This window comes from Lissotriton helveticus, chromosome 6 (genome assembly GCF_964261635.1).
Source record: "Lissotriton helveticus chromosome 6, aLisHel1.1, whole genome shotgun sequence".
Classification (NCBI taxonomy): Eukaryota; Metazoa; Chordata; class Amphibia; order Caudata; family Salamandridae; genus Lissotriton; species Lissotriton helveticus.
In genome coordinates, this window is record NC_136067.1 from 38160485 (window position 1) to 38172653 (window position 12169).

The 12169-nt window shown below is 49.5% G+C and overlaps 1 protein-coding gene across 1 annotated transcript in view; it reads left to right on the top strand.

Moving 5' to 3' along the window:
• KIF6 (kinesin family member 6) overlaps positions 1 to 12169 on the top strand; it is a 1617941-nt gene that overhangs the window by 452733 nt on the left and 1153039 nt on the right. The window lies entirely within an intron of this gene.

The following is a 12169-nucleotide window of genomic DNA, read 5'->3' on the forward strand; positions in this document are numbered from 1 at the left end:
CAAAGTTAAGCACTGCCCACAGGATATAATGAGATTTATATTTGGCGGACGGGATATCCATCACTGTTGTGATGGAGTGACCCATGCGCCGATTTCTAAACCAGGCCCTAAGTTACTCTGCTTTGTACACCAGTACGTACCCCCTCCACCATGGCGCTTGAATCCTGCCTCGGCAATGACTTGGAAGTAGACTTCAGGTGCCTTGCTGGGGACTGCAAAATGTTCCATTTGGATTTTTTTAACTTGCTCAAATATGTCACAACTGAAAAACAGCGCAGATGTAAAATGCAACGATTAAGACATCATGGATGGCCTCCATAGAGAAGATGACCAGTGTTTATGCAGACACACATTATGCATTATTTAGTCATCCTGACATTGGATTCCACCACAATAGGTGAAATCAGGAAAACCGTATACTCCTTTGATGTTTCCGGACAGCCACGTCACGCCTATTAGACAGACCTGGTGAGTCTAATGGGTGTCAGTGTAGGGCTGAGGGTGTGACCCAACCACCCCATGGACTGTCCAGGCTTGAGGCTGGGATAACCAAGATTTTAGACACCATCATTGTCGTATAGTTCACAAAACTCCTTGTTCTATACCAAATTCGATTTTTGATTAATATTATAGCGGTGTCCAGATGATTTTTCTACCTTCCACTGGCAACTTTCGGATATGACTTTTGTTCCTATTCAGGCCTTTGAAATGCAAAAATGTACCGCGAGAACTTTGAATCATGTCACTATTGAGTGATGCCAATTCGTCCATATTTAGCATGCCTCACTTTTACCCATTGTAATGTTATCTGTGTTTTTATAGCGCACTAATCACCTGTGAGGGTATCCAGGCACTATGTAGCCAGTGTGTAAGGCCAGACCTGGAGGGCTTACTCAAAGAGCCAGGTCTTCAAGCTCTTGCAAAAGTCAAGAAGAGAGAATACTCTGATGTGTTGTGGGAGGTCATTCCAGGCTCTAGGACCCAGGTATGAGAAGGCACAGCCCCCTGCTCTGCTTGTGTGCATTATGCATGGGTTATGTGCTAGTGAGAGACCAGGAGAGCGGAGGTGTCTGAAGGTTGATGGAAATTAATGCAACTTTCCAGGTAGGCAGGACCTGTGTTGTCGAGTGCTTTGTAAGTGTCTGTAAGGAGTTTGAGGTGTGCATGCTTGTGTATCAGGAGCCAGTCTAGTTCTCTAAGGTGTGATGTGATGTGGTGTTGGGTGTTGTGGTGTGGGAGATTGAGGACTAGTCTGGCTGCTGCGTTTTGGATAGTCTGCAGTCTTCTGGTGAGCTGATTGGTTATCCCTGTGTACAGCGTGTTCCCATACTCTAGTCTGCTGGTGATGACAGTGTAGGTGATTGTTTTCCTGGTGTTGTCTGAAGATTTCCTTCAGCATCCTTAGGGTGTTCCAGCAGTACGACAAATCTGCATTGACTTGGGCGGCCATGTTCAGTTTGTCTGTGATGATTCCCAGGTTTCTTGCTTCTGTCCAAGTCGTGGGGGTTGATCCAATCTCTGTGGGCCGCCAAGTGGAGTTCCATGGCGAGGCATCTTTCATGGAGACCACCACTTTGGCCTTGTCTGAGTTCAATTTGAGGCAGTTGGATTTCATTCAGATGGCTACGTACATCAAGCATGTGGTGAACTTGTTCCTGGTGTTGGCTATTTTGTCAGAGAGGGACAGCATCAGTTATGTGCGATTGGCATATGTGAGGATGTTTATGTTGTGAGCCCGTATGACATCAGCCAGTGAAGTCATGTAGATTTTGAAGAGCATTTGCCTAAGCGAGGAGCCCTGTGGGGCGCCACAGATTAGTTCCCGTGCTTCAGAGGAGTAGGGGGCATGTTGATAGTTTGGGTTCTTGTGGTGAGGAAGGAGCAGACCTATTCGAGGGCATGTTACTGAATTGTAATGTTAAAGCTCCCTCGAGCAGTTGGCTGACGAGCCTGGGACCCCGCACCTGCGCGCCTGAGTGGTACTAAACCTGGCAATATTTGGCAGCCACCGGCAACCCCAGAACACGGCCTAATCCCTGCTGATGAGGGGTAAATACCCCGAAACACGTGTCCAGGGATGACGAGGATATCAGAGAATCGAAAGAAGATGCATCGCGGAACACAAACTACACTTACCACAGTCCTTAGGGGCGATCCCGCTGGTGTGTGAGTAGTATGCGACCCCACCCCCAATTGTAATGTTAAAGCTCCCTCGAGCAGTTGGCTGACGAGCCTGGGACCCCGCACCTGCGCGCCTGAGTGGTACTAAACCTGGCAATATTTGGCAGCCACCGGCAACCCCAGAACATGGCCTAATCCCTGCTGATGAGGGGTAAATACCCCGAAACACGTGTCTAGGGATGGCGAAGATAGCAGAGAATCGAAAGAAGATGCATTGCGGAACACGAACTACAGTTACCACAGTCCTTAGGGACGATCCCACTGGGGTGTGAGTAGTGTGCGACCCCACCCCCAATTGGCATGTTACTGAATGCCTACTCCGTGGAGTCGTCTGATTAGAATGGGATGGCAGCAGGGCCAGCGCTAGGCATGGGCAGCGTGGACAGCTACCCAGGGACTCACACTCAGCCCACCTGCATGGGGCCCGCACCAGTGCTACAAACCACCAAACCTCTTGTGCCCCTGCCGACCCCTTTGCCGAAAGGTGTCTGTTTTCAATTGGGCTTACAAGAGGGGCCCCCCGTCCAGGGCCTCTCAGGGATGGTGTGGAGAGGCCTAGGTAAAGGGTACACTTCATATTGTGCCAGTTGCAAGGAGATGCATTTTGTCCTGCAATTACACCTCCTGCCTGGCTGCCTATTGAGAGACACTGCAAGACACCCATTGTCAAACGTTACTATCTGCACAGTTTTAACTCTGTCCCCAAGCTATTCTCACACCTTCAGCCGGATATGAGCTGTGAAACAGGTGCTTGTAGGTGGCAGAGAGGGGAGCCGCAGCCCAGGAGGACTCTGTACAAAGCAGCTCCTGGAGCCCTGAAGGTGTCACTTATGTATATTAGAGGGGCCTCGCACATTCCCCTTCACCCGGGGCACCAAAAATCCTACAACTGGCCCTGGATGGAAGGCTGTGTTGAAGGCTGCTGATAAGTCTGTAGAGAATAATCCAGATGTTATCAGTAGCTGCTATGATTGCAGTGGTTTCTGTGCTGTGGTTGGGTCTAAATCCTGATTGTGTGGCATCTAGAAGCTGGTGATTGGCGAGGTGGTCAGTGAGGCTCGTGTTGATGGCTTTGTCCAAGATCTTGGCTTGGAAGTGAAGGAGGGATATCGGTCGGAGGTTGGTGAGTTTAGTTGGGTCATCCAGGCTTTGAGGGCGTTGACAGCTGCGTGTTTTCATGGTTCCGAAAAGGTGTCTGTTCTGATGGAGGCGTTGAGGATGGGGGTGAGAGCTCGCTAGAAGGGTTTGCTCCTCTGTCAAAGGTATGATAGGGGCAGGGATTCACCAGAGTGTATGTTCGTCATTATTGCTGTGGTTTCCTCTGTGCTGATGGTGTCCAATGTGGTGATTGTGTTGTCTTTGCTCGTCACTGAGAAACTTCTGAGTGAGTCAGGGAGTCCAGTAGTGGGACCAGGTTCCTGTATATGGTTGTGCTCTTGCTGCAAAAGAAGTTTGAGAGGATGTTATCCAGATCTTGTGATGGTCTGATGCTTCCAGTGGCAGCTGTGGGTGTGGTGAAGTCCTTGACGATTGCGAAGATTTCTTTGCTGCCGATAGAGCTGGTGTTGATTCATTCAACTAGGGCCTTCTTAGTTTATCTGATTAGCTGGTTGCACATTCTCTGGCCGGCTTTGAAAGTGTCTTTTTCTACTTCCTCTGTGCTCATTCTCCATTGTCTGTCCAAGTTTTTTACAGAGCCACTTGGTCACTATGAGGTCTTCCGTGTACCAGCTGGCTTGTGTTTTAGTGTTTTCTGTGTGGCTTAGTTTCGTGGAGGGCAGAATGTCTGCTCAGTTGGTGATCCACTTGTTGACGTTTTTGCTGTTGTGTGCCAGGAGACCCGTGGGTTCCGTTTTTTTCTCGTCGAGGGCTGTCGTTCAATCCACCTCTGTTGACGTGCTGGACCCTTTGTGGGGCTACTTGTGTGCGGATGGATGTTGATTGTGAAACTGACTAGCTCATGGTCTGTCCAAGTGACTGGTCTTGGTTTTTTAATTGTAATGTTATTGAAGGATGTGAAGACTTGGATCCAGGATGTGTCTGGCGGCGTGGATGGGCTCCATGATGCCTTCGGTTAATCCCTGGTTTTCAAGGCTGTCAAGTAGGGCTCTGGAGTTGCTGTCAGTCCGGCTTTCAAGATGGAAATTGAGTTCTCCTAAGAGAATGAAAGTGCCTGAGTTTAGGGCTGAGGGTTTGATGAAATCTGTGATGTTTGCGGAGTTGACTCTTGGGCCTGGGGGGCGGTAGACTGGGATTCCACTCAGGATGAAACTTGCTATGATTTGTGATATAAAGTTGAGGACCTCCATGTAGTTTGAACATGTTTTAGCGGAGGCAGTGCAGGTGAAGATGTCTTTGTAGATAATGGCGATTCCTCTTCCGGGCTTGTTTAAGTGGCCTTGCTTTGTGATCTTGGACCCGGCAGGGATGGTGGTGACGATGTCTGCCATTGATGCTGTGGTCAATCATGTCTCTGTAACAAAGAGGGGGTCCAGGTGACGTTTTCCCGCATGTCCCAGATCTCGGTGAAGTGTTTGAGTGAGAGGGAGGGCTATGCATGCTATTTGTGTGTAAGGGCTGCGGTTGTGTTTGTTGGTAGATGTCTGAGTGTGTGTAGGGGTGGGTGTAGTGGTTGTGTTTTTGGTTGGTGGTGCAGGAGAGGTGGGGCAGGTGGAAAGTCAGAGAGCAGGTGATGGACCCTTCTGTGCAGCAGAGGGGGCTGGGAAGTCTGAGATTCAAGGCGCGAAGGAACACGACGGTGTAATGGTGAGTCGGCGGCGCATGGTTTCTGGTTCTGTAGCTGTTGGTGTGTTTCCATACCCAAACCAATACACTTATTGTTTCCATCCTTTTTTGCTCGGATTTGCACTCTTTGTGCTCTCTTCGCGTGGGGGTAGCTTCTTCCCGGAGTTCGGCTCCCAACTCGCTACCTTGTTAGACTCTTGTGCCTTGCCTTCTGGCGGGGGCTGGGCTGGGAGTGCTGTCTGTTTGCTGCCCCCTTTTGTTAGACCACTTCACTCAGCCGTGAGGCGTCCCAAAGTGAGTGACACCACTTCACCCAGCCGCGAGGCATCCCAAAGTGAGTGGCCCAACTCCCACACACCGCCCATCGGTGTGTCTCCATAGCCATCCATTGCACCGTTAGTTCCTTTCGTCGCTGTCAGCACTGCAACGCTGCTGTTGTAGGTGTGGGTGGGTGGGACTCAAAAACCATTGGTGCCGCTCCCCCAGCTCCCTGATGTGAAAGTGAGCTGCCCAGGGGTAGCGTCGCCTTATATCCCCCTCCCCTTCCTCTCTTCCCTTTGTTCTTGGAAGGGGGAGGGCCTTAGGCGCGTTTTGCCGAGTGTATTTTCCTGGCGGCGCAAACCAGATCCGTTTCTTTGTGGGCTCTGGCGGCCCTCGAGGCCCCCTTCGGGGGTGGCCTTTGCTAGAGAGGGTGGGAAAAGGGATCAGGGAGGGGGCAAGCAGAGAAGATGGATAGAGATAAAACAAAGGTCAAAGAAAGAGTGAGGGAGATGGCGCACAGGTCAGAAAAGGAGTGAAAGAAAAGCCACATAGAACAAGCGAAAAGGAGCAAAGTGACCAGAGAAGTGGCATAAAAGTCGCAGAAAGCGTGCAAGAACAGGCACAAAGTGAGTAAAAAGGCACAAAAAAGTCACAGAAAGAGGGAGAGAAAAGTGAAAACCGTCAAGAGAAAAGGCACAAAGTGTGAGAGAAGTGGCACAAAAGTCACAGAGAGGGAGAACAAGGTGAGAGATGGAGGGAGGTGGTGCGAAGCGGGCGCCTTGAGGTGCTGGAGCCAGGTCTACAAGCGCCTTGACTGGTCGGAGGACAGGTCACAGATAACTCCAGGGGGCTGGACCTAAGTACCTAGGCCTTGTGAGACCGCCATCTTAAGATAGTGCCGGCGCGAACACGGCCATGGGGCACAGAAAACAAGCGCACACGCTGGTTGCTCCTCCAGGGGGCGGTCTACAAGCCCAGGTATCCTGAGTCATGTGCCTTTAGCTTCCCACCTGCGGTCATCATTGGCTCATCATCTTGTGGTCCAGGGAGTAACGGACGCCCCCTGGAGTGTGGGGGAGTGGCAGTCATCTAGACATAAAGGGAGGCCTCCTTAACTTGTCAGCTCTAGGGTATGGGTATTGCAAAGGACCCCCTCATTGTTCCTTGCAGGGGTGTCCCCTAAGGTTTCCTTACCCCACTACTTGTTGCAGTGATTTCATGCCCCGGGCACCACTGCAAATCCCACAAGAATGAAACTCCCCAAAGCCCGGAAACTGCGGGTCACATTTCTGTGCGTGTTAAGAAGCTGATGTACCTCATGTTGGACAGTCCACTCCCTGAGCTGACACTCATCCAAGATGGACCCGCTGCTCAGACGCGTCTGTGTGCATGGATTGGAGGTTTGCTGTGACCTCCACTTATGGATGTGTTCCAGGAGTGTGTGGAGTGGGTGGTGTGCGACTCACAGCCCCTGACCGCTCGTGCGGGACCCCGCACCTGCCAGAGCCCGCGGCGCTCCGGCATCAATGGCCGCTATTCATGTTGTTTCTGAGTAAACAGTTTGCCTTGTGCTCTTGCATTGTTTATTTTGGAGCCTTGCTAGCAGGAACACTTCTCTTCCCACAGTAAGTGTCTTAGAAATGCCTCAAGCCCAAGGATGAATGGCCATCATGGTGTACTTACCCCCCTCTAGTGACCTTCCTTGGGTCCGAAGAGCACATGGCGCGCTTCACCAGGGGTCCAGAGATGGCGCTGGGACGTGGTCCGTGGTCCATACACAACTTGTATTGAGAAGCAAGCGAACAATACGGAGTTTCATCGCATGTGTGGCGAGGTTGGCTCAGCTGGCCGTCCTGGGACGGGTGGTTTCCGTAAATGATGGAAAAGAGTGTTTTTGGCCCCGCTCTTGAGTGGGTGGATAGCAAGATGGCGCCGTCCATGCCAAAGGTCGCACCTCCCCCTCAACCACTCAAGGGAGACGTCCCACGCACTTCTTTCCACTTCCAGGGCACGTTGGATACACCTCACATATTGTGAAGCACCCACAGAGGACACTCCTGTACATTCGGGCGCTGCAGAACACGGGCCCGAGTATGCGCATGTTCGGTTGCAGTTATGTAAGAAAGTGTACACACCACTACATGGTTTGCATCCTCTCCTACTACCAGGCTCCACCAGCTACTGCCAGTGATAATTGTCATCCTATTACTGAGATGTTCCAGCCAGGAGTCTTATTCACGCCCATTTTATTTATTTTATTTTATTTTAAAAGTTTTATATTGCGCTGGCTAGTCCCGGAGGTATCAGAGCGCTTTACATAAGGTTCAACAGAAATTATAAAATTACTTCAGTTACACGTTACATCAGTTACTAGAAAAACATTTCAAGGGTGTAGAAGACAAAATAAATGGAGTTTAGAGGGGTAAGGAGTGGGGTATAAGGGGGTAGGAGAGAGAAATAATGGAGAGACGAAGGAGGGTCTGCCCCAAGTCCGGCTGGGTAGATGACAACCGAGGGGGAAGTCCACAGTCCATCTCCTCATTAGCTATCAGGTAGCTCCACCGGGCATCAGTCACACAGCTAGGTCTCAACGGGAAAACATTTAAAGAGGAAAAGCAGCAGCAGGGAAGAAACAAGACAGCTATCAGAAGTCCGGCTGGGTAGGTGACGGCCATGGCGGTCTGTCGGAGTCAATCTCCCCCTCATAGCTGTCGGTGTAGCTCCACCGGGAATCGGCCATGTATGCGTTTCGGGTCCCACCAGAATAGAGAGAGGAACAGGAGGTAATCCAAAGCCAAGAGGGGTAGGGAGGAGGGGGGGAATAGGAAAGTAAGGTCAGGAGAGACATCAGTCCTGGTGTTACTGGGAAGAGCCTTCCGCAACGTTCTCCGGCTCCAGAGGAGAGGTGAGGAAGGGACAGACTCCAAGTTCAGAGCTCCTCGTTGTGAGAAGTCTCCCCTGGTGGCCATCTTAAGGTCAGGCAAGGAGTGAAAAGGTGTTCACTGCAAGACAGACTGGCAGTGCTTGAGAAGTCATGCGCTCCCCCTGGAGCTGTCCGATGACAAATAATCAGGCCCCCGAGAAATGGGGAGTAACATGCAGGAATGAGTGCAACTGCAATTTTTGATGGGTCCTGTGAATGAGATCCCAAAAGACCCAAATAAACTGACCCACAAGGAAAACCTTTTTTTCTGCCAGAAATCTGTGGCTGTCCATTGGGACACTGAAGCGGTAAGGCTCTCTTAGGAAATGCACACAGTTCTTGCACAGTGACCAACAATACAAGTAAGAAAATAAAGACCATAAAATGTCCCAACCAAGTTACTTAAAAAGACAATCAGTTAAAGAGAATTTGTGACACGAATGAAGAAAGTAGGTTATAAGGATCAGATGCAATAAAGAAAACAAAACCCACCTTCTACGAAAACATTGGAAAAAGGTGCTTAATGTTATGCTACAGTAAATAAAAAAATATAATAATAAAAAAAAAAATTACTAAGCAATTTCCATGCAATTGCCTGGCATGTTAGGAAGGCTCGCTCAGTTTAACGCTGGTGGAGCCCAGTGCCACAATCATTTTTTGCGCCCCTACACCCCTCAGATTTCCTTACTACCACCGGGCAAGAGAGCCCCTCATCCCTCCAATCATACGTTATTGCTAAACTCAGCGCCCTCCTACCTGAGAACAGTGTCCCCTCCAGGTCAGCGCCCAGTGCGGCCGCACCAGTCGCACTGCCCTGCCCCCGATGTGGGGTAAGTCATCATAAAACCAGCAGAGTCTGTATATGGTCATGTTGGAATATGTATATTCAAAGTTGGATGAAATCTCAATCCGGGAAAAATTGTCTGTCAAGGCTAAGATTTTAGGACCTATCCTCAAAGTGTGGGTTTCTACCTGCAGCTGTCACATGTCACAATTCAGACATGGAGGCTTCAAGGCATTCACTGAAAAGGAGTCCCACGGGGTGCGGACTAGTGGGCCGTACCACAAAGGAGTCCCAGGGGGTGCGGACTAGTGGGTCGCACCTCAAAGGAGTCCCAGGGGGTGTAGACTAGTGGGCTGTACCACAAAGGAGTCCCAATATTCGTGGTAGACCAGGACCTCTGCACAATTTCAAGCCAACCGCGTCGGATGCACCAACCAGGTTCGACCTGGACCACTTTTAGTGGGGTAAGGCAGCAAGCTGTATCCAAAGAAGTCTTCACAAAGTCAGACAGGTGTTGGACGAGATCCCCCTGAAGCCATTGGTTTTGGCAGGAAAACTTCAAATTTCACACCAAGGGAAGTGTAGGAGAGTAGGGTCTGCTTCCTATGGTCACCCCCACTTTTTGCTGTGATTCTCTGTTTTTTTTACTTTAGTATGGCTGTGGGCCTGCTAATCAGACCCACAGCCCAGCTGTTCTGTCTCTACATTGATACCATGTACTTTAGGTACATACCAGATTGGTTACTGGGTCACCCTTGTGAGCCCCTGTATAGTGTAGCATAGGTACCCAGGGCATAGGTGCACCCTAGGCCTACCAGGGGCTGCAGCATGTATTGTGCCACCCCTGGTTTGCCTTCCAAACTGACACCACAGGTCTGTTCACACAGCCTGGGTAAGGTGGTGTAATCACCCCTTACTTTTAGTATACCTATATCTACCTTTATACATAGACACATTTACACCTATAAGCCACTCCTATGGTAGGCGTCGACAATCCTGGAGACAGAGTGCTTGGTTTTATGTGAGAGGGTGCCCTCGCAGGAGCTGAGCCTGTCTGCAGCTTTCAGAACCATGTCCTTATAGCTGTTCTATGATATAGCCATACCATATACTCTTAAGTGCATTATAATCCTCGCAGTTAATGCTAACTTTGGTTTGGCTTTATCAAAACATGTCGTGTAAGGTGTCAAACACTTTATTTATTTATTTATTTAATAGCATTTGTAGAGCGCATGCAAATACCCGTAGGCGTCTCGGCGCTGATAAGCAATGCTGTCTGTCCCTGATCAGGAGGTTGGTAGCTGGGTTTACTGGTTGAATAACCACGTCTTCAGTTTCCTTCTGAACTGAAGAAGTGTGGGGCTTATTTTAATGTGGTTCGGTAAGGCGTTCCAGATTTTGGGGGCTGCGATAGAAAAGCGGCGATCACCCCATGAAACTGTTCTGCTTCGTTGAACCACCAGTTGGTTAAGCGAGGAGGAGCGAAGTGTTCTGGACGGGTTGTAGGGAATTAGTAGCTTCTTGAGGAAGCACGGTCCTTGATCCTGCAGGGTCTATAGACTATGCATAGCGCTTTGAATTTAGCCCTATTTTGGATGGATAGCCAGTGGTACTCTTTCAAGGTGTCCGAGATGGGGGCAAACTTGGGTTTCTTGGATAGCATGCGTGCCGCTGCATTCTGCACAGTCTGAAGTTTTTTCGTGACTCTGCTTTGTGCATTGAGCAATAGACCGTTGCAGTAATCCAACGATGTCAGGACCAGGGAGGTGACTAACGTCTTGGCTGCTGAATCTGGTAAATAAGGTATAATCTTTTTTATTATTTTGAGCTTAAAATGGGCGTTAGCTGCCACCTTATTTGCATGGGCCATGAAACTGAGCTTGTCATCAAATGTGACTCTGGAATACTACCCCCTCGCCAATTCTGGCGGCGGGGGTAGCATTCCACCCTTCTAGAGGGAAAAGACATGTTAAAGTTAAACAGAGCCTCAGCATCACAAAATGGATGCTGCTGCCACAAACACGAGTCTGACCTCCTGTGCGCGGGAAAACTCCAGCAAGGGCGGCCTGGACAATAGGTTTCCTGTCCAGGGAGGTGCCAGCACCTCCCCAGACAGGGGTTTTGTGTATTGGGGCAGGGAGGGCTGCATTCACTGAATGCTTCTAGACACTACCTGGGGCGCACAAGGTGCTCCACGCATAGCCCGGCTCAAACCACTTGCTGGGGCACTCCAGCCCTGGTTCTGGCGCGAAACTGGACAAAAGGAAAGGGGTGTAACCACCCCCTTCTCAGGTCCAGCCATAGGAGGGACCTAGTCAGGTAATCCAGCCCCCATCCTGGGTGCCAGAGGGTGTCAAAGTGACACCCCATGCACCCTTGCAGAATTCGGTATTTACCGATTCGGTAATTACCGAATCGGTATTTCCCATTGATTCCTATGGGCTGTGAAGCCCATAGGAATCAATAGGAAATACCGATTCGGTATTTACCGAATCGGTAAATACCGAATATTTCCGATTCGGTAATTCCACATCTGGAATTACCTACATCTCCCCCCCCTCTATTTTACCACTTCTTAAATACCGAATCGGTAAAATTCGGTATTTAAGAAGTGGTAACGTGGCACGTGCAGTGTCTAAACACAGCAGCGAATCACCATTAACTTCTATGGGGAAAGTCGCTGTTGGAATTTTAAAGATTAAGGACATTTAGAAGAGGACTTGGAGCAAACCCTTTTAGAACTAGGCAGTTCTAGAGTCAATACCCATGGGATCACCGGAGTACCCGAGTTACCTCACCCAGGGAAGCCAGGTGCATAGGTGTCTTTTGATGTTGGGTTTCATCGTCGTTTTCAATGGCGATCTGCTACAAAGTGCTGCTGTCTACAAATTGCAATTTGCTTTTAAAGTTTGAGTGGACTCAAAATCTCAAATAAAATTGGAACGTGATGCACGTGAGTCCTAACTCAATTGTATTATATTTTTTCCGGAGTAAAACTTTATTCTCATGCACATTGCGGGGTCTCCTTTAGACATGCACATATCACTGTCTACACCTCTTCTCTTTTAACTGGACACACATTATTCTCTTTTCTATTCTCACTGGTGAGAGAGTTACCGATGATGAGAAACGTGGGGAAATTGGTGAGAACCTACCAGTAGCTCCTCTGGTGACGCACACATGAGGGACTCTCTCACCATCACACAATTTTTTGTTTACACACACCTTTTTATGTAGCGGGTTTGTTGTAGAGAGTGAACTGATAAACACATATT